The sequence below is a fragment of the Macaca fascicularis genome, chromosome 5, assembly GCF_037993035.2.
Source record: "Macaca fascicularis isolate 582-1 chromosome 5, T2T-MFA8v1.1".
NCBI lineage: Eukaryota > Metazoa > Chordata > Mammalia > Primates > Cercopithecidae > Macaca > Macaca fascicularis.
In genome coordinates, this window is record NC_088379.1 from 50,535,328 (window position 1) to 50,557,254 (window position 21,927).

A 21,927-nucleotide genomic window follows, 5' to 3' on the forward strand; every position below is an offset into this window, starting at 1 on the left:
CAGCCCTTTTTCTGTCTATAAAGCCAACTTCCTCCGCTCGACTCTTTGGAACACTTATTCTATTTTATGGAATAAGGTGTTGCCCGATTCTATTTTTTGTTTGTTTCCTCAGAGACCCCTGTTTTAGTGTTGCCCGATAACAGAATCACAAAGTCAATCGAGATCGAGTTGTAAAAAATTACAACTACATTTGTCGTAATTTTTTTGCCTTTTGCCAACAGGAATTCCTTTTACATTAAGTATTCCTCCTTTACAGTAAGCGACCACGATGACCCCTTTTTCTCAAGTAAGGATGAGGAAAGCTTCTGTCCACGCCGCCGCCCAGCCTGGCAGACTTGGATTGCATCCTGCGGATGCCACTGCGCATGCCCGCTGGGGAATGACGTCAATCCGAGCTCTCCCGGCCTCCCCAGCGCCATGCTGGGCTCGCGAGCCGCGGGGTTCGCGCGGGGCCTGTGGTCTGTGGCACTGGCGTCGCTGCCGGGCTGGCGGGGCCGCTCCTTCACCCTGGCGCGTGCGACCGGCGCGCCCCACGGTGGTGACTTGCAGCCCTCCGCCTGTCCCGGGCCGCGCGGGCGCCAGCTCAGCCTGTCCGCTGCGGCGGTGGTGAACTCCGCGCCCCGCCCCCTGCAGCCGTACTTGCGCCTCATGCGGTTGGACAAACCCATTGGTGAGTGCGGGCGGGCGGGCAGCCCGGGAATTTGCAAGTAGCAGCCTCCGACTCCGCTCCGCGGAGCTGTCCGCGGCGGCCGGCCCGGAAGTGATGGAAATGAGAGCATGAAAGCTTGGGCTTGGCTGCCGACTGCCGTGCGCCCAGGGGCGAGTCGCTTCGGGACACGCAGTCTGGACAGTCTCCTAAAGGACTCGACAGTTTCACGTCTGTCTGCATCCTGAGCACCTGAAGCGGGGCAAGATAATTCTCTTTCCACAAATACTTGTTTAAATGGTGACTCAAGCGGAAGGTTCCGTTCTCGTGGCCCTCATTTATTTATTAGAATGTTTGATCCTCCCCGCAATCTTGTAAGGCCCACAAAGACAATAATTAAGACAGTTAAGACGCTGAGGAAACTAAGGCTCCTCGTCAGAGCCAGACTAGAACTCTGTGTTTTGATACTGAGTCGGAGCTCTTTTGCCTGTGTCACCCATAAGGCAAAGATTTAATTCATTTGAACGCAGCAGAGACAGCGCTTACGGACTGCCTGTCAGCTCACAATCGCCCCCGACAGGAAGATTTCCCTGACTTTCCTATTTTAATTAACACCTACCAACCTCACTTTCTATCGCTTTATCCACAATTTTTCTTAATAGCACCACTAACCTTATGCTCTTATTGGTTGATTGGCTACTCAAGTAGTGTTAAGTGAATTAATAAGTTCCTACTACATTGTCCGGCCATAGAGATAGAAAGAGCTATGGAAACTCCTTGCTTTCAAGGAACTCTGGTCTAGTTGAAAAAGACTATTTGGTGAGCTAGGAAAATATGGATCAAATATGAGTGGTACAGATAGCAAGTGCTACAGGGAAAAAGAGAAATTGCTGTGGGTCCCTTGCTGGAAAGTTTCAAGAAGAAATTATACTCCAAGGGACAAGTTGATTTTGCAAAGGAGAGAAGAGATCTTAGTGCGAGAAGTATTTTTGCAAAGAACCAAGGATGGGGTGTTAGAACACTACGATTATAAGCCTGACCTGGAACACCAAGTGGGTGTGGAAAATGGGAAACGAGACTAGACAAGAACGGGTCTGAAGAAGCTGGATAACGTGGAGGGAGAAGTGGAGGATGCCAATCTAGATGATGACATTTGCCATTGCAGTGTATGGGGATGTATTCAAAGGCCTAGGTACATTCACTCCACTTTTGCCCATACAAGACCCAAATTAGGCCTTGCTTTTGGTATTCTAGATTTATGCACGACCTATTTGGGATTAGAGCACTAAGTTATAACAGTCAGCTATTAAAACATAAAAGCCCATTGAATGATAGGGACAGCCCTGACATCATTGGGAGGCTGTGTATGACCCCCATGCATTTTGGGGAGATTCATGTTGAGAGGCATACATTTCCAAGCCCAGTTCCAATCTGAAGCCTGACTATAATTCTGTTCTTGGAGTCTGTGGCATGGAGTGGCAGTGTAGGCTTATAGATGAACATCTGCCATTATTCCCATTTCCCCAGTTAAACCTCTGGCTTCTATCTTAGTGGCTGGACCTTCCGCCGTGTAACAGGAGGCAACAAAGGGGTTATGAACAAAACTCTGGCGCCAGACCTCTTGGATGTGAACCTCCACCCTGCTTATCTAGGGACCTTGGTTAAATTACTTCACCTCTCTGGGCATCCATTTATCATCTGTAAAATGAAGATACTATTAATGATAATGTGGACTTTGTGAGGTCATGAAAATTCATTAATATATGTTAAGTGCTTAGAACAGTGCCTGTCATAATATGTGCTGAAGAAACAGCCATTATTATCTTAGAAGTGGGGATTGGAGAATATTGTACTTACAGATTGTATATGTTAGGAAGATACTAGCCTGCATGGTTTGGTTCTAAATAAGGTGATCATTACAGGATTTTTCAGAAAACTACATAGTACAATGTTAGAATTCATTTGAACCCCTAACACATGCCAGGAACAGTAATTGACAGGAGTAGAATTCCAGGTTTGATAATTCTTTATTTAAATTCTTATTTTGTGGGGTAATTGTATGTTCATTGTTTTACTTTATTGAAGTTATAGCTTGTTACCTTCGTTGATCAATAGCAGGTTTCATTGTTTTTGAGAAGGCAATGGTTTCTTTCAAATGGGCCAAACTACCTTATTCCGGAAAGTTTCAGCAGGTGGCACTCTTTCCACCAAATTGGAAGTGTAATTTTTTGTTTTACCACATTTATGGGTGATGATGTCTTAAAGATCATCTGTCTTTGATCTGCTCATCACCCCTCAGAACTTGCTCATTTTATTTCATCTCCCATAGAGTTTTTTTTTTCTACAAGAAACATTTCTTTTTGCAATGTACTTGTCTCTTGTCTGTGCTACCTCTGCATCTTTCTTCACAGAAAAGTGTGGGGAATGAAAGTGTCATATGGAAGACAAAAAAATGTTGCGAAGAATCAGTAGGGACAAAACAGGTGAAACTGAAGTGTATGGAGAGATTTAGGGTGTACAGAGTGACAGCGTTGGACTTAGGACACAGACTGCAGCCAGACCATCTGGGTTGGAATACCACCTTGGCCACTTTTTACCTGTGTGGTCCTGGGCACAATTACTCCCTCTCCGCATCAGTTTCTGTACTTGTAAAATGGTTGTAATAAAAATAGTGCCTATCTCATAGGCTTGTTGTGAGAGTCAAAAGTGTTCTTTGAAACCACCTGGTACAATAAGGGCCATGTATCTGTTATTATTGTTATAACATCATCATTAATATTGTCAGCTCATAACGACTCTTTGAGGTAGCTGTTCTCTTCCCTCATTTACAGATGAAATGAAGACTTAAGCCTTAAGATACTTTACTGTCTAGTGTCACTCAACTTACAAGTGGCAGACATAGAACTGAGAAGTCTTATTTTCCCCTTCACTGTAGGAACCCATGTCATCTGTAGGGGAGCTCTGCAGATTCCTATCAGTAAGTGAATATGGTACTTTTAATACAGATTTTTGGCCAAGCAAGTTTTGTTCCTGATAGAAAACACTATAGGTGGTTACACATCTTTCTGTCTAGAATTTTTTTCTTTTTAGTGGAACCTTTAGTTCTAATTGTACCAGGAAATAATAGCTGTGAAGTGGTATTCTTTCTTCTCTAGCCTAGGAGGATAGGATCAGCTATTCCTCTGTCCCTTGTGAACTATACTCAGAGCTCCAGGGTAAAGAAAGTAGTTACATCTACTATGTTTTACTTAAACCACTCTGTTTATCTGTTTCCTCATCTGTAAGATAGGGTTATTAACAATACCTACTATGTAAGGTTGTTACTTGGGAGGCTGAGGCGGAAGTATTGCTTGAGCCTAGGAGTCAGAAGCTGTAGTGAACTATGATCTTGTTACTGCACTCCAGCCTCAGCACCAGAGCCAGACCCTATCTCTAATATAAATATATAAATAAATAATTAAGTTTAATATAAAGATGTCATTGAAGATTAAATACGTTTAGACATATAAAGCATTTAGAACACTGCCTGACGCTTCATGAACACTCCGTAAATGTTAACCATTGTTACTGTGGGGTGTACCAAGTATGAGTCTGTCCAGGACAACCTGAATTTAGGTCTGGACTGGCCACTTCTCAAGGTGTTAGCTTGAGGCTTCTCCTTAACTTTTTTTTCTGTTGTGGAAATGTAAATCCCCTTTGGAAAAGACACTCTGATTCCTCTCTACCGCCTCCCAAAACTAGCTAACTAACTTGGACGCTTTGTTTTATGCCTTTGAAGGACCCTGTTCTTGTCCTGTTGTTGGATTGATCTTTTATTGTTATTGCTTATTTAACTGCATTTCTTCCTTTTTATTTATGAGCTGCATGAAGGCAGAAGCCACCTCTGTCTTAGCCACCATTGTATTCCCAGTTCTTAGCACAGTTCTGGCACAGAGTACATGCTTCATCAATATGTGTAAATGAATACAGCTTAAACCTAGTGAAGCTTAAACATGATTCCAGAGACTTTGGTCATTTGACCATTTTTGCTTCAGGATCTGAACTTTCTTTAGCCCCAGATCCCTTTTCTCTTGTATCCCTCCATAGGGAAGGAAAGCGCAGAATGTATCTAATAGGCAGCATATCCAAACATCAGTTGAAAGACTTTCTTTTAGAAGTAGAATATTAAAGTTCATATTTGAAGTCTTTTATATAATCTATTTGTTTTTGTCTTAATTTCATCTAGTTTATTGGTTAAGTACTAAGAACTAACCCCATTTGTACTTGTAGCTGCAAAGTACTCAGTTCAAAATAACAAAAAATCTAACACTTATAATCCCAGCACTTTGGGAGGCTAAGGTGGGAAGATTACTTGAGGCCAAGAGTTTGGGACTAGCCTGAGCAACATAATTACCTGGGCGTGGTGGCTTGCACCTGTAGTTCTAGCTACTTGGGAGGCAGAGGCAGGAGGATCACTTGAGCCCAGGAGTTTGAAGCCACAGTGAGCTACAATTATGCCATTGCCCTCTGGCTTGGGTGACAGAGTGAGATGCTGTCTCAAAAAAAAGATAAAAATTAAACTAGACCATCTTAGTGTATTGTACTAACAATAGTAAAGGAAATTTTTGCTAACTTTTTTGAGTAGGTAATGTGTGTATATGATACAATATTCAGAAGGTGCTAGGGTGTAGAGTGAAAGGCAAGTCTCTTACCCCTGTCTCCTGTCCACACAGTTCCCCTCCCTAGAAGCAACCATTATTATCTGTTTCTGGTGTGTTCTTCCCGACATGGTCTGTGAGCATATTAACATTCGTGTATGAATGTTTTATATGTAGGTACATATATATATTTATATACATGTATAAACACACAATAAACAATTTTTAAGTTGTCCTTCACAAAGGTAGGGCCATTTTGTAACCTCATTAGAAATACATAAGAGTGTTCAACTCCTTCGAGTGCGTTGTCAGACATTGGGTTTTGCCATTGATAGGTGAACATTTTTATCTCAATGTAGTTTTCATGTGGTTCTCAAAGTTGAGTATCTTTTCATACGTATAAGAGCCATTTGTATTTTTTATGTGAATTTTTATTATGTGTTTTGTCTAGTTTTTAATTGAACTGTTGATCTCTTTCTTCTCTGCATTCTGCATAGTAAGGAGTCCTTTGTGATTTGAGTTGCAAATTTATTCTCTCAGTTTTGTCTTTTTTTTTTTTTTTTTTTTTAACTTATAGTGTCTGTATTTCTTTGGTATGTGGTGTTTAAACAAATGAAGACAGTTAACTGACTTAAATGTATACCTTTTTTGTCTTTTTATTTTTGCTTAGGAACCTGGCTGCTGTATTTACCATGTACCTGGAGCATTGGTTTGGCAGCTGAACCAGGTTGTTTTCCAGATTGGTACATGCTCTCCCTCTTTGGCACTGGAGCTATTCTGATGCGTGGAGCAGGCTGTACTATTAATGATATGTGGGACCAGGACTATGATAAAAAGGTAATTTCATCCTGAAAAGGAATAGAGAGGCTCTTCTCAATTCTGCAGAATAACATAGTGGTATCGCTTTTGAATGCCATATAAAGCAACAAGATCATTCAGTGACTACAGAAATCCAGCATAGAAAGTGCCAGGATCAGTTGAATAGCTGGTATTGCAAAGTGCAGAGTACAATACTTCCTTTCTCAACACAAGAGTAGCCCCAGGGGCAAGGTGTGTACTTTATTATTATAAAGTGAATTGAGAATTTGGAAGACTGAGGATGAGGGAGTTAAAGGTTAGGAGTGAAAGTGAAAAATCCATCCTGAACCTTCAAGTGTCCAAAGATCTGTCATCCCTTCCTTTGAGATGTATTTTAGAGCCCTAACTATTCTTACATAAATCAAGTGAATCAAGGCAGCCCTTGTTAGCGTTTCCTATAATTGTTTCTTTTAAAAACATAACTTTACCCATTTTTTCTCCTTAGAAAAATAATACATGCTTGTTCTGAAAAATGTAGACAATATAGAATTGCAACCAAGGAAAAGTGCAAGTTGTCCTTATCTCCTCCTCTTATCCCCTAGAGAAAACTTCTGTTAAGAGTTTGGTGCATTATTTTTCTCTGGATTTTTTTTGTACCTATTCTAATGCATGTGTATAATTATTTCCTTGTTCTTCAATAGTTATTTTCTCAAGGAAAGGGGCCATCTTATTTGCCTTTTTATCTTAGCAAGTATGCCATAATTAGTACAAGATCATTAAATGCTTGAGTAAATAATCAATTGAAATTTGATTTTAAAAGAAACCCACATTGAATTATAAAAAGTGAATAATCTTACATAAACTTATATAAAGTTAATAATCACTCCTAGTTTGCCTTTTATGTAGTCTGATTTTTCCTTAAGCAAGGCATACCTATAATAATTTTTCGTTAATAGAATAGTGTTACGTGTGTGTGTGTGTGTGTGTGTGTGTATTTGAGACGGAGTTTCACTCTTGTTGCCCAGGCCTGGAGTGCAGTGGTGTGATCTCGGCTCACCACAACCTCCGCCTCCCAGGTTTAAGCGATTCTCCTGCCTCAGCCTCCTGACTCGCTGGGATTTCAGGCATGCACCACCATGCCCGGCTAATTTTTGTATTTTTAGTAGAGATGGTGTTTCTCCATGTTGGTCAGGCTGGTCTCGAACTCCCGACCTCAAGTGATCCATCTGCCTCGGCCTCCCAAAGTGCTGAGATTTCAGGTATGAGCCACCGCGCCTGGCCATTAATATATTTTTTAATTCAAAAGCATTTATTGGGTACTTGCTATGTGGAAGACCCAGTGGCAGGTTCTAGGATTGCATTGATGAAATACAACATTCCTGACATTCAGGGTTTAGTAATTATAATACAGCAAAAGTCTTTTGAGAATAGTATTCACCAGGGAACTCGCTGAAGACCACTTACCTCAACCTAAGGGAGAGGATTAGAGATAACTTTCTAGGCAGGGGTGACCTTTGAACTCTAAAAGAATAGGATGGCAAAAAAGAGTGGGCTAGAGGGTGAAGGTTTCTCTAGACAGAGGGAACAGCAGGTCCAGAGGCATGGCTGTGAGATGAGTATTTGTTTGATAACAGCAACTACATGGACTGCGTGTGGCTGGAGGATATGGGGTGTAGTAGAAGAGTGGCAGGAGCTGTATGGTAAAGCATTTCTCTGACACAATTGGGATGCCTTAATTTGCCAGGAGATGCACACTGTCCTTTTTTCTTTTTCTTTAAAAATGTCTTTGTTTTGATGGATTTAGGGGTACAGTTACAGTTGGGTTACATGGATATAGTGTGTAGTGGTGAAGTCTGGGCTTTTAGTGTACCCATATGTAGTATGACCTAATGGGTAGTATTTCATCCTCCGCTTCCCTCCCACCCTCCCACCTTTTGGAGTCTCCAGTGTCTATTATTCCACTCTGTATGTTTCTGTCTACCCGTTGTTTAACTCCCACTTATAAGTGAGAACATGTGGTTTTGACTTTGTTTCTGAGTCATTTCACTAATAATAATAGCCTCCAGTTCTATCCATGTCGCTTTTACAAATGACATGATTTTATTCTTTTTTATGGCCTTGTATTCCACGGTGTATATATACCACATTTTTTAATCTTGTCATCCATTGATGGACACTTCGGTTGATTCCACGACTTTGCTATTGTGAATAATGCTGTCATAAATGTACGAGTGCAGGTGTCTTTTTGGCAAAATGATTTCTTTTTCTTTGGGTCGATACCCACTAGTGGGATTGTTGAATTAGTTGTTCTGTTTTTAGTTCTTGAGAAATCTTCATGCTTTTTTCCATAGAGATTGTACTAATTTACAGCCCCACCAACCATTTATAAGTGTTCCCCTTTCTCCACATCCTCACCAATGTCTGTTTTTTGACTTTCTAATAATAGCCATTCTGACTGGCATAGAAGATGGTATCTCATTGTGGTTTTAATTTGTATTTCTCTGATGATTAGTGATATCTGACTAAGTCCCCAAAAGGAAACACAACAGAAACAAAAATAGACAAATAGACTTAATTAAATTAAAAAGCTTCTGCATAGCAAAAGAAATAATCAGCAGAGTAAACAGACCACCTACAGAAGGGGAGAAAATATTTACAAACAATGCATCCAACAAAGGGCTAATGTCTAGAATCTACAAGGAGCTCAAACAACAAGAAAAAAATAACCCCATTAAAAAGTAGGCAATGCACATGAACAGACATTTTTCAAAAGAAGACATACAAGAAACCAACAAACATGAGATACACACTTTCTTGATTTGGAGGTCCACACATCCCGGTCAGTTTTTATTCTGTACACTCTATGAATGAGGCTTCTGGCATATATCACTTCAAGATAACTCTCGAACATGTTAATAGTAGTTCATCACTTAAAAAATTTCTAGCTTAGTATAAGCCTTCCAGAAAATGAAAAATAGTGCCATAAATTACTAACAGTTTATGAAGCCTGGGTCTGTTTACATAAGTGAACATCTGAGATTAAGTATTTGAAGCCAAACTGCAAAATTCTAAATTGCTTTATCTTATTTAGTAGGCAGACTCTCCCCTAAACGTTTACATCCCACACTTTTGACTAGAGTTAAAACTAATTACACAGATTCTGACTTCTGCTTCCAGGAAGATGGACTAGATGGAATAGATGTATTTTTCCTATTCTTTCCACTAAGTATGACTAAAACCCCTGGACATTATACATAAAAAAAACATAAGAGGACTGTGGAGAAAAGGTGGCAGACTGGCCAGGGACCTCAGTACCCAAAGACTTTCCTAGATTTTGTTTTTCTTCATATATTCCAGACTTGGAACTGAAGAAGCCAGAAATCTGGAAATGTCATTGGGCACAGACAGGAAAAAAATAAAAATAAAAAGCCTACTGGGCAGGGACCTGTGGAAACCAGATTGGGAACTTGAACTTGTAACCCCAGCTGGAAGCAATTAGGCAGCATCTCCCACCCCCTTCTTTTGCCAGAGCAGTGTCAAAAAAAGTCAACTGAAATGAAAGGTTTAAATAAGATTCATAGTCTCATGACATAATACTTAAATGTCCAGATTTCAGTTAAGAATCATTTGTCATACCAAGAACTAGGAAAATCTCAACTTGAGTGAAAAAAAGACAATCAGCAGATGAACAACACTGAGATGGCAAAGATGTTAGGATTTCTTAGAAAGATTTTTAAAGCAGCAGTCATAAATATGCTTCAGTGAGCAATTACAAACATGCTTGAAACAAATGAAAAATACCACCTCTCAGCAAAGAAATAGAAAATATAAAGGAGAACCAAATGGAAATTTTATAACTGAAAGATAATAATAATTGTAATAATAATTCAGTGGATGGGCCCGACAGCAGAATGGAGGGGACAGAGGAAGGAATCAGTGAACTGGAGATAGAATAATAGAAATGACACCATCTGGAAAACAGAAAATAGACTGAAAAATTGAAGACCTTTGGACTATAACAAATGATCTAATATTCGTTTCATGAGTCTTGGAAAAGTAGGAGAAAGGGGTTGGGGCTGAAAAATGATTGAAGAAATATTGGCTGTAAAAGCCCCAAATTTAGCAAAAGACTTAAGCCTACATATTTAAGAAGGTGAGCAACCTCCAGACACGATAAACACACAGAATCCTCACCTCAATACATTATAATCAAACTTCTGAAAACTAAAGAAAATTTTAAAATCTTGAAAGCTGTGAGAAATACGAAAAGCACAACCATAAGAGGAAAAATTGAATTTGCACTTCATCAACAAGTTTTTATCTGTTAAGGACCCTGTTAAGAAGATTAAAAGGGCTGGACGCCATGGCTCATACTTACAATCCTACCACTTTGGGAGGCCGAGGCAGGCGGATCACTTGAGATCAGGAGTTCGAAACCAGCTTGGCCAATATGATGAAACCTTGTCTTTACTAAAAATACAAAAAATTAGCCGGGCATGGTGGTGGTAGCCTGTAATCCCAGCTACTTGGGAGGCTGAGACAGGAGAATCGCTTGAACCTGGGAGGCAGAGGTTGCAGTGAGCTGAGATTGTGCCAGTTCGTAAATATTTTAGGCTTTCTCTGTGGAAATTGAACATGTTATAGCTAAATAGCTGATAAGGAAGTTGCTTTGTCTTTTATTTATTTATTTATTTATTTATTTATTTATTTGACACAGGGTCTTGCTGTGTCACCCATGCTGGAGAGCTTGGTGCGATCATGACTCACTGCAGTTTCAACCTCCTAGGCTCAAGCAATCCTCCTGCCTCAGCCTCCCCAATAGCTGGGGCTATAGGCATACATCACCATACCTGGCTAATTTAATTTATTTTATTTTATTTTATTTCGTAGAGACAGCACCTCCCTATGTTGCCTAGGCTGGTCTTGCACTCATGGCCTCAAACAGTCCTCCCACCTCAGCCTCCCAAAGTGCTGGGATTACAGGCTTGAGCCACACTGCACCCAGCCAGGAATTTCCTTTGTTTGTTTAGAGATGGGGATGGGAGAAAAGAGAATTAGTGGTGGGAATTTTTAGTTCTTTTCAAAGCTGTTTTAAATATGAAGTTTTGATTCCTGCCAGTACTTAAAATGTTGATTTCTCTCTTCATTCATATTTGTGCCCACCATGGGCCAGTCTCTTCACTAAATGTTTAAGTAAATGATTGAGTCATTACATGAAGTTCAGGTATCTGTTTTTATGTTTCAAGGTTACAAGAACAGCCAGTCGTCCAATAGCCGCCGGAGACATTTCAACTTTTCAGTCCTTTGTTTTTCTTGGGGGACAGCTAACCTTGGCACTGGGTGTTCTTCTGTGTCTGAATTACTACAGGTATATTAAACATGTTTCCCACATCATGTATAAAACCTCTCCTTTGAAATGGAGAAAGTAGGAATAAAATGAAATATCTTTATCACAAAGTTGTTCATTTGCTACTTATCAAGCAACTGTAAGTTAGCAAGTGTAAGTAACTCACCACACATTTTTAAATCTGCTTCAAGAATGCTTTCAGCCAAAGGAGTTAAGAAATGAACATTTGGCCGGGCGCGGTGGCTCAAGCCTGTAATCCCAGCACTTTGGGAGGCCGAGACGGGCGGATCACGAGGTCAGGAGTTCGAGACCATCCTGGCTAACATGGTGAAACCCCGTCTCTACTAAAAAATACAAAAAACTAGCCGGGCGAGGTGGCGGGCGCCTGTAGTCCCGGCTACTCGGGAGGCTGAGGCAGGAGAATGGCGTAAAAACCCGGGAGGCAGAGCTTGCAGTGAGCTGAGATCCGGCCACTGCACTCCAGCCTGGGTGACACAGCGAGACTCCGTCTCAAAAAAAAAAAAAAAAAAAAAAAAAAAGAAAAGAAATGAACATTTAATTTGTTTTGAACCACCTTCAGTATTTGTACTACTTTCCCTAAGTGACACAAAGCAATTTCATAGGTTTTCTAAGTGCATGCGTGGATGTGTGTGTATACAGCCACACATAGTGTATAATTTTATATATGCTGACAGTACCTCTAAAGTAGACTTAAAGCAGAAGTGATTGTACTCATTTTGCAAAAAGAACTATGTCTTTCCCAGGGTGGTGTTACTAATCAATGACTGAAGAAAGAAGTGGGAGGACTCATTCCTATATCTCTTAAATGAGACAAAACGAAACTTTTGTGTATCAGATTGCTATTTACAAAGTACTTCAATGCCAGAGAAGAAAGACAAAAAGAGTTACTTTATATAGAGACTAGACTTAGTTTTGCATGCCTTGCCCTGATAGCATCAATTACATGAAAATACCTTTGGAAGGTTATTTCTGGAAGGGGTAGTGTTAGATAAACTTTGAGGTCCTAAGAACATCTTATTTTATCACGTTTTCACAGGTGTTTCCTTTTTTCTAGAAAAGTAACACCGCATCATGCATATAAGGAGGGATATCTTGACTCTAATTATTAGTTAGGACGTCTCAGTTTATTAGATGCCTTAATGTTTGCAAACAGTTCAGAGAGGCAGTAACATTTGGTAGTTAACATTTGGTGGTGGATAGGTTGGACTCTGGAGCCAGACTACCTTAGGTTTGAATCTGGGCTCTGCTATGACTAGCTATATAACAATTAGCAAACTACTTAGTTTCTTTGTGCTTCAGTTTTCCCATCTGCCAAAAAGGAAGAGAATAAACATTCATATTATAATACCTGCCTTTTGGAGTCATTGTGAAGATTATAATGAATTAACAAATGTGATTCACTTAGAATAGTCCCTAATACATGAAAGTACTGTATGTGTTAGCTATTATTTTGTTTGGTTGTTTTATAACATTTAAAGTAGTTTTCTACTCATCCTTTATAATAGGGAAAGTCAAAGTCTAGGAAGATAACTTACATAAAATATAATTTAAGATAAAATATATTTTCCAATTAGTATTACTTATGTCGTTGTCTTAAAGTATTTTGTGGTTTCTAAGAGGTAGTGGTAATAATCACTTTAATTGTGTTTCCTCTTTTCAGTATAGCTCTGGGAGCAGGATCCTTACTTCTCGTCATCACCTACCCACTAATGAAAAGAATTACATACTGGCCTCAACTAGCCTTGGGTGAGCTTAAAATAACTCTAAGTATTTCCTTTGATACCTGCAAACAACATTTTTATGGAGAGATAGGTAGGTAGATAGGTAAAGATGAAATGACAAATCAGTCATGTGATTTTCCTAACCAATAGTAGATTTTCACATTTTAAAGGAGAGCAGTTGGCTATTTTTATTAGCTAAGAAATATTGCATGTTTATTAGGGTTATCATCATCATCATCATCATTATTTTTTCCTCTCCTCTCTCCCCCTCTCCTCCCCTCCCCTACCCTCTCCTCTCCCCTCTTCTTCTCTGAGACAGGGTCTTGATCTGTTGCCCAGGCTGGAATGCAGTGGCACAATCTCAGCCTACTGCAACCTTGACCTCCCAAGCTCAAGTGATCCTCCCACCTCAGCCTCCTGAGTAGCTAGGATTACAGGCATTCACAACCCTGCCTGGCTAGTTTTTGTATTTTTTTTGTTGAGACAGGGTTTCGCCATGTTGTCCAGGCTGGTCTCAAACGCCTAAACTCAAGCGATCTGCCTGCCTTGGCTTCCCAAAGTGCTGGGATTACAGGTGTGTACCATCGCGCCTGGCCATCATTGCTTTCTGAAATGCTGTTTTAAAAATCTCGGTATGTCATGAAAAAATGTTTAATCTAGATGCCCTGAAGAATTTGGGGAATGGGGTAGGAAGCCCTCTGTGGCAGGAAAATAAGGGTTAAAGTGTATGTGATAGCCTAGACAGCTCCTGTTCTATGAAGCCTCTCAGGAAGAAGTTAGTCTCTTCTGGGCTACCGTAGGATTCTAATCCGGCACTTACTCATTTCAACAGCATTAATTCAACCAAGAATATGTTGAGAGCCTCCTGTGGTCTCCAGTTAATAAACTGTGGCCCAGCATTTAGCATAGCACTTGGCACAGTGTAGGTACTGAATACATACTTGTTGGTGAAAAAAAAAGGAAGATAGTTAGGTAAGCCAGTATCAGAATCTGTTGCAAAAACGTCTATTCCCAGACTTTTCTATTCCTAGAATATTCCTAGAATGACTCTAGTTCTTTGAATCATTTTTTTCAGTAAATGAAAGAACTAAAAGCAACTCAGGAAACTGATGTGAGCCTGATTTGCGGGGAAGTTGTGGTAGAATATTTGTCTTTTTCTAAGATCCTCTCATTGAATGTTCTGTTTATTAAATTTGAAATTATATTCTCAGTATAAGCATTTCCTATCTGTAAGATAATATTAAGAAGCTGGTATATTTACTCCAAACATTTATTGAACCCCTACATTTACTTTGTGCCAGGAATTGCAGCAGGTACTGGGAAAATAAAAATGACTAAAACACACTGACCATCTTTAAGGAGCTGGAGATGGAGATGACAGATCAACAGGTCATTGCAGTACAACGTGGCAGGCAGGAACGCTACGGGACCACAAAGGAGAGGCACTTAATCAGTTAAGGAGGGGACATGAGTGGAAATAGGTAATATAGGAGGAGAAAAGGGGTTTCTGAGAAAAGGTATCTGAGACACATTGAGTTTAAGGTACATGAGCAACTTGCAGGCAGAGAAGTCCAGCAGACAGTTCAGTATGCAGTCTGGAGCTTAGGAGAGTGATCAGGCTTGCAGGTGGAGATTTGAGAGCTGTCAGCCTGTAGGTGTTTGTTTACAGTCCTCAAAGACGATGCCCTTGTAGAATAAATCAGTGTTCCTATGTATATTCTTGTTTCTGTAGCTGGTAGGGGAGGCAGAGTGCTAACAGAAAGAACATGGGTTTTTGAGTCAGATCCCAGCATCTACTGTTATTGATAGTGCCACGCACCATACTAGGTGGGATAAATCTTCTCTTTAAACCTACTATTTACTTAATTAGGGGATATTATTCTTTTTATTAGCTCTGTTACTTTAGTTATTCACCTCTCTGAGCCTGTTTTCTTTTTTGTAAAATGGAGCTAATAATTACCACCGAGGGTTGAAAGGGTTTAAGGAAGGAACCCACAGAAAGCAGCACACACTGAGTCTGATACCCAGGAGCACTGAACGCGCTCCGATGCCACTCCTTCCCTTTAGGATTCTAAAGTACGTATAGACTTTCCCCCTTTTTGTGTTTTGCTAATTGTAGGCTTGACATTTAATTGGGGAGCATTACTTGGATGGTCTGCTATCAAGGGTTCCTGTGATCCATCTGTTTGCCTGCCTCTTTATTTTTCTGGAGTTATGTGGACACTAATATATGATACTATTTATGCCCATCAGGTAAAGAAATTATCTTTTTCTTAACTTGGGTTTAGTTGTTGCTGTTTTTAAAGAACCAAATTAAGGAGAAAACCTTTTTTCTTAAATTTGTTGTTGTTTTTTAAGAACCAAATTAAGGAGGAAGAATTTTTTTTCTAAAAAGAAGGTCATTCACAGTTCCATGGCTCCAACAAAATTTTTTTTATGTTTATATGTGTTTACCAAAATTCAACTCATTTATTTTATTTACAAGCAATTAAGTAGTATGTACTATATGCCAGGCACTGTTTTAAGTACTTTACAAACTTAATCCCCCAACAGCCTTCGAGGAAAGTACTGAAACATTAACCTCACTTAACAGAAGAGGAAACATGTGAAGAAGTATTTGTCATGTCAGACAGTGAGTGGGTGGCAGAACTATGATTCAAGCCCAGTGTTCAGACACTGCTTTTAACCACTACATTCTCCTGTCCCTCTAATCGTTGAATTATGCAAGTTTTATACTTGGTGTAGTTAGTGAACATTTTCCTATATTTTTACCAATTCTTTGTCATTGTCGCTTTAAGACTGTGGACTATGAGATAGTCTATGCCCCAATTTAACATGCCATAAATTTGATGTGCCATAATTGAAACAAATTTAACAGTTTCTCTATTTTGACTACTTAAGTTGTTTGAGTTTTCACAATTATAAGTAATATTGTTCTAATCATTAATACTTCTTGAATAGGAGTTTTTCAGTTAAAGTTTTAGAAGTGGTATTATTGACGTAAAGGATTATATGCGTTTTTATAGCTTTTGATTTTGCCTTTTTGATAAATTCAATTCTAAAAACTCATTTTTTTCTTTTACATTTATAAACTTTCCCCCAGCTTTATATGAGGAGTAATTGACAAATAAAATTATGCACATCCAAGGTATACAGTGTGATGATTTGATAGTACATGTTCTGAGAATGCATTTATGAAGTTTTCAAAAAAGTTTTTCTCAGTATTTTTCTGAAATATGATTATGTATTCTCAACCATTTACTTGAAGAATATGTCTGGATTTCATCCTGTTTTCTTCCACTAAACCCCCTATGCCCCGCTACATTTGTAGTATCTTGAAAAGGCAGATCTGTAATCAGCCTTACTTCCAAAGTGAAACTTGACTTACGGTTAGAAGAGATGCCTGTACTTTTTGCAGTAAGGTCTGGAACCAGTGCTTAGGATACCGGTACTCCAATTAGATTAACAACTTCAGGAAAACACCACATACTCATTGGCACTTTTGTGGTTCACATAATTACAGACAGTTTGCACCCTGAAGGTGATTGTAGTATGAAAGGAAAAACAGAAACATCCACAGTCATTGTTATTTGGATTTGGGCCCCAAAGGGAAGCCTGTCAGGTTGCTGTCTGCCTGTAGGTCAGTGCAGAGAGTTCAGCATGCAGCCACTGATCTCATGTGACCATCATTATTTACAACAGTATATGAAGATGCTTACAAGTAAACTTACTGGGAGAAACCAGGCAGCTACATGTGGTTATATCATCAAGACCTAGCTCTACCTAAACAGGATTTGATAGAAAAGGCAAGGGATCGATTGGGCTAGAAGTGGAAAATGAGTGGATGTGGTTAGGTGGTAAGTGAGCATTTTTCTGCATCTGTGACTTTTGCAAGATTGAAACTAAAATGTATGGGAGATTATTGAGATTTGAGAACTCGGAGGTAGAGAGGAGCTATGGGAAGAATTAGAGCTGAATTGTAATCCTAACACTGTAAAAATATAGTTAAGAGTCATTATAGGATTATAACAAATACAATGATATATAGAAATGAAGCTGGATGGTGATTTTAGCAGTGGTATTTAACTTTGATTGACCTGCATATTCATTACTGATCAGCCTGTTTCTGAGTTACTGTCATCTTTCACCGCTTATGGTGTATCTGCATGTTCTTTAAAAGACAATTTCTTCTGAAAGTAGTTAGTGGTAATTGGTTGCACAACCTTGTGAATATACTAAAAAACTCTAAATCTGATACTTCAGAATGTGAATTTTATGGTGTGTGAACTAAATCTCAAAAAACAGTTTATTTTTCTTTCTGATATTAGGACAAAAGAGATGATGTTTTGATTGGTCTTAAGTCCACGGCTCTGCGGTTTGGAGAAAACACCAAGCTGTGGCTCAGCGGCTTCAGTGTTGCAATGCTGGGGGCGCTGAGCCTAGTGGGTGTGAACAGTGGTCAGACTGCTCCCTACTACGCTGCCCTGGGTGCTGTAGGAGCCCATCTGACTCACCAGGTTTGACCTTTTTCTTATTTGTCCCTCATACTTCCTTAGTATAAATTATAAAAATTACTTAAACAGTATGCCCTCTGTTTACCTGGCAAGGAACTTCTTAAACAACTACTTGGCTTATACTACCTTTAACAGAGCCCCCTGCCCTCTGGCCTCAACTTATAAGAAAGCTAGCTATAGTATTTTATTTTATTTCTAAACTTTTTTTGAAACAGGGTTGTCCAGGCTGGAGCGCAATGGTGCAATCACAGCTCACTGCAACCTCTAACTCCTGGGCTGAAGTGATCCTCCCACCTCAGCATCCTGGGTAGCTGGGACTACAGTCATGCACCACCATGCCTGGCTAATTTTTTTTATTTTTTGTAGAAATGGGGTCTTAAGATTTTGCCCAGGCTGATCTTAAACTCCTGGCTTCAAGCAGTCTTCCTGCCTGATCTCCCAAAAGTGCTGGGATTACCAGTGTGAGCTACCAACCCCAACCAAGCTATATTATTTAAAAAAAAAATAATACAGGCCTAAATCCAAATTTTCCTCTCTGATTTTCCTGGAATTACTTCTGAATTCATGGTTGGAAAAATTTCAGTAATATCTGAAGCTTGTGGTTTGAGTTGAATTACTCTAAAAGCAAACTGACAGATAAAGCTTTAAAAAAAAACTGGGTTTCTAGTGATGATTAGTAGACTAATTATTCATAAATTTGGTTTCTGCTGGCATAAAGACCAAGGCCAGATAAGACAGGAAATGCAGACCATGTCAAAGTTCTGCCAGTAGAGAGCAGGAAGCTGTCATTTCAGGATATTCACCCACACCACATCCCCTACCTGTCACAAACTTATGTTGAGAATCTACATTGTTGACTTGTAAAATGAATGAACTAAATCTAATTTTGATTAAATCGCTTGCTAATAAATTGACTATATTTTTATATCAATGTTATTGTTATTTTCATTAAACAGAATCAAAAAGGTATTCATGGTAGATCACCTGAGGTCAGGAGTTTGACCAGCCTGGCCAACATGAACATGGCAAAACCCCATCTCTACTAAAAATAAAAAAGTTAGCTGGGCATGGTGGCGGGCACCTGCAACCCCAGCTACTCAGGAGGCTGAGGCAGGAGAATGGCTTGAACCCAGGAGGCAGAGGTTCCAGTGAGCCGAGATCATGCCACTGTACTCCAGCCTGGGCGACAGAACATCTCAAAAAAAAAAAAAAAAAGGTATTCATGAAGCTATATTTAGATGACTGATTTTATACAGATTATTGCCAGTTACTAGCAGTGTAGGCAAGACTTACATAATATGGTATGAAGGAAATCAGAATCTGATGTCTATAAACCATATGCTGTGTCCCCTCCACTGTTTTCCTCACTGTGAAAACTAAAATGTGAATTGGTGACTTTCCAGGATGTCGCCATTTTTCCCTTCAGAATTTCTCAGCATCCCTTTTTGGTCATAGCTCAGTTCCATGAGGACTGACATTGTCATTTGATTGTCTGGTCTGGATAATGGGTATAGGTTAATATTTAAACACCTGAATATTAAATAGTACAGGAAGGCAAAATTTATTAAGACAATCACAAATATTATAAGAAATACTCAGCCAGGCACAGTGGCTCACGCCTATAATCCCAGCACTTTGGGAGGCCGAGGTGGGCAGATCACTTGAGGTCAGCAGTTCAAAATCAGCCTGGCCAACATGGATAAACCCTGTCTCTACTAATAATACAAAACTTAGCTGGGCATGGTGTTGTGCACCTGTAATTCCAGCCACTCGATAGGCTGAGGCAGGAGAATCACTTGAACCCGGGAGGCAGAGGTAACAGTGAGCTAAGATGGTGCCACTGCACTCCAGCCTGGGCGACAGAAGGAAACTGTCTCAAAGGAAGAAGAAAGAAATACTTGGAGCCCACTTTATATTTTAAATTGCATTTATGGTCCTCTGTCCAGTTTTTTGTTGTCGTTGTTGTTTTTTGTTTTGAAACAGAGTCTTCCCTCTGTCACCCAGGCTGGAGTGAAGTGGTACGATCTTGGCTCAGTACAGCCTCCACCGCCTCCTGATTTCAAGCAATTCTTGTTCCTCAGCCTCCTTAGTAGCTGGGACCACAGGCACACGCCATCGTGCCCAGCCAATTTTTGTATTTTTTTAAGTAGAGATGGGGTTTAGCCATGGTGGCCAGACTGGTCTCGAACTCTTGGCCTTAAGTGATCCACCCACCTCAGCCTCCCAAAGTTCTGGGATTACAGGCATGAGCCACCACGCCTGGCCTCTCTGTCCAGTTTTCGATACAGTGTTTAGAGACGGTCATAGCTATCTTCTAGTATTTAAAGATAAAGGAAATCATGATGATTGTAAGTCTGCAGACCACATAATAAAGAATAGTCCCCCATGCCTAAGGAAGATAGGAACATACATGAGACTTCCTTCGTGTTATTTGCAGGGCTAGCATGGGGAAAAAGGAGTATGCTTGTTCTAGATTACTAGCAACAGATTTAGGTATGTAGCTCCCCTTCTCTAAATGTAGGTCCCTCAACAGGAGAGATTTAGAAATGTGGGAGGGCATTTTTGGTTATCATAATAAACTAGGAGGGGTGACTCTATGGATGATGGCCAGATACAGTCAGTATCTTGTGCTGCACCAGATTACCCTGCATCATGGAGAGTTGTCCTGCCCAAATGGTACTTGTTCTCCATTGAGAAACTGCTCCAGACACTAAAACCACAACTGGAGGGTAGGAGTTGCAGGGAGACGGATTTTAGATCCGTTAGTATAAGGAAGAACTTTCTAAATAGTTAGAACTAAAATTAGTATGGGTTGCCTCACAAGCATTCATGCAGCCCTTAACTGAAAGTTCTTAGGAAACAGCTTGGATGATTCCAACTGAAAAATATGGTAAATTTTTCTTTTTCTTTTTCTTGTTTTTAAGATAGAGTCTCACTCTCTCACCCAGGCTAGGAGGGTGCATTAGGGTGATCATGGCTTATTGCAGCCTTGACCTCTTGGCCTCAAGCAATCCTCCCACCTCAGCCTCTTGAGTAGCTGGGACTACAGGCATGTGCCACCATGCCCAGCTAATTTTTTATCTTTTGTATTTGTATTTTTTGTATTTGTTGTTTCCTCCTCTGTGTTAACATGTTTATTTGTGATGACCCAAAGTCCAGACTAGGTATTAATACAACTTTGTATTCCTCTCTTGCAGATTTACACTGTAGACATCCACAGACCTGAGGATTGTTGGAATAAATTTATCTCCAACCGAACACTGGGACTAATAGTTTTTTTAGGGATTGTCCTCGGGAATTTGTGGAAAGAAAAGAAGACAGACAAAACAAAGAAGAGTACAGAGAATAAAATAGAAAATTAATGAATGAAATTTTTCTAGGAATTATTAAAACTTTTTTCCAAAATATAATTAGATTTGAATATAAAATCTGATACAATATGTTAAAGAATTAAGAACCTGAAGATTTAGAACATATTTACCTGGATTTTAATTCAATTATTTGCTAGCAAAATTCCCCCGTGTCACAGAAACCAGGGACTCTTCAGGATTTGAGATGGCCTTGAGTATTTTACTTGATACATTCTTCTGCCCATTGTAATTCTCACCTGAAGTTATGAGGATTGTACAAGTTTTGGCACTTTAGAAAAAGCCTGATGTGGGTCTTTCGTAAATGAATGTCTCTATAAGAAAATGGACTCTTTTTTAAGGGAAAAATAAAAGCTGCTGTGGAAAGTTGGGGCTTATTGTTCTTTATTGTGACCTTTAGTCACTGCCAAAAACTGTAATTTAGGAAACCAATTCTGTTTTTTTATGTTTTAGGATAATTTAAATAAGCAAATAGAAGTATTTAGCTGTTATAGCCACACGTACCACTGTTTACCAACCCTGACTTTTATTTGGGAGATTTGGTCTTTTATGTGCAGTCACAGTGACCAGAACAAAGAAGTAGGCAGTCACCAGAGACTACCTTGATTTTCTGTCTATATCTTTTTTATCTTATCCCATTATAGTTTATAGGATAGTGATACTTAAATGTTTACTGTTTTTTCCCTTACCTACCCTCACCTTCAGAATGTTCTCAACACAGAAACCAGAGTAATTCTCTTAAAACCTAAGTAAGGTCATGTCATTCCTCTCCCCAGAACCCTCCAGGATCTCCCTAGGTCACTCAGTACAAAACAAAAGTCCTACCACCTGCCAGGCCCTCCGTGATCTGGCCTCGTGTCTGACTTCCCACACTC

At 39.7% G+C, this 21,927-nt stretch overlaps 1 non-coding gene across 10 annotated transcripts; it reads left to right on the forward strand.

Annotated features, from left to right (window-relative positions):
* Positions 1-384: 384 nt before the first annotated feature.
* On the forward strand, positions 385-21,418 carry LOC101866450 (4-hydroxybenzoate polyprenyltransferase, mitochondrial). Of its 10 annotated transcripts, XR_012434835.1 has the most exons (9): positions 412-670; positions 3,478-3,623; positions 5,954-6,120; positions 11,328-11,449; positions 13,110-13,195; positions 13,658-13,744; positions 15,290-15,423; positions 17,499-17,687; positions 20,882-21,418. It is a non-coding gene; the product is annotated as a 4-hydroxybenzoate polyprenyltransferase, mitochondrial (transcript). The 10 variants fall into 10 exon arrangements; XR_010586825.1 differs by lacking the exon at positions 3,478-3,623 and having other exon boundaries at positions 385-670; XR_012434836.1 differs by lacking the exon at positions 3,478-3,623 and having other exon boundaries at positions 385-670; positions 13,115-13,195.
* Positions 21,419-21,927: the final 509 nt, after the last annotated feature.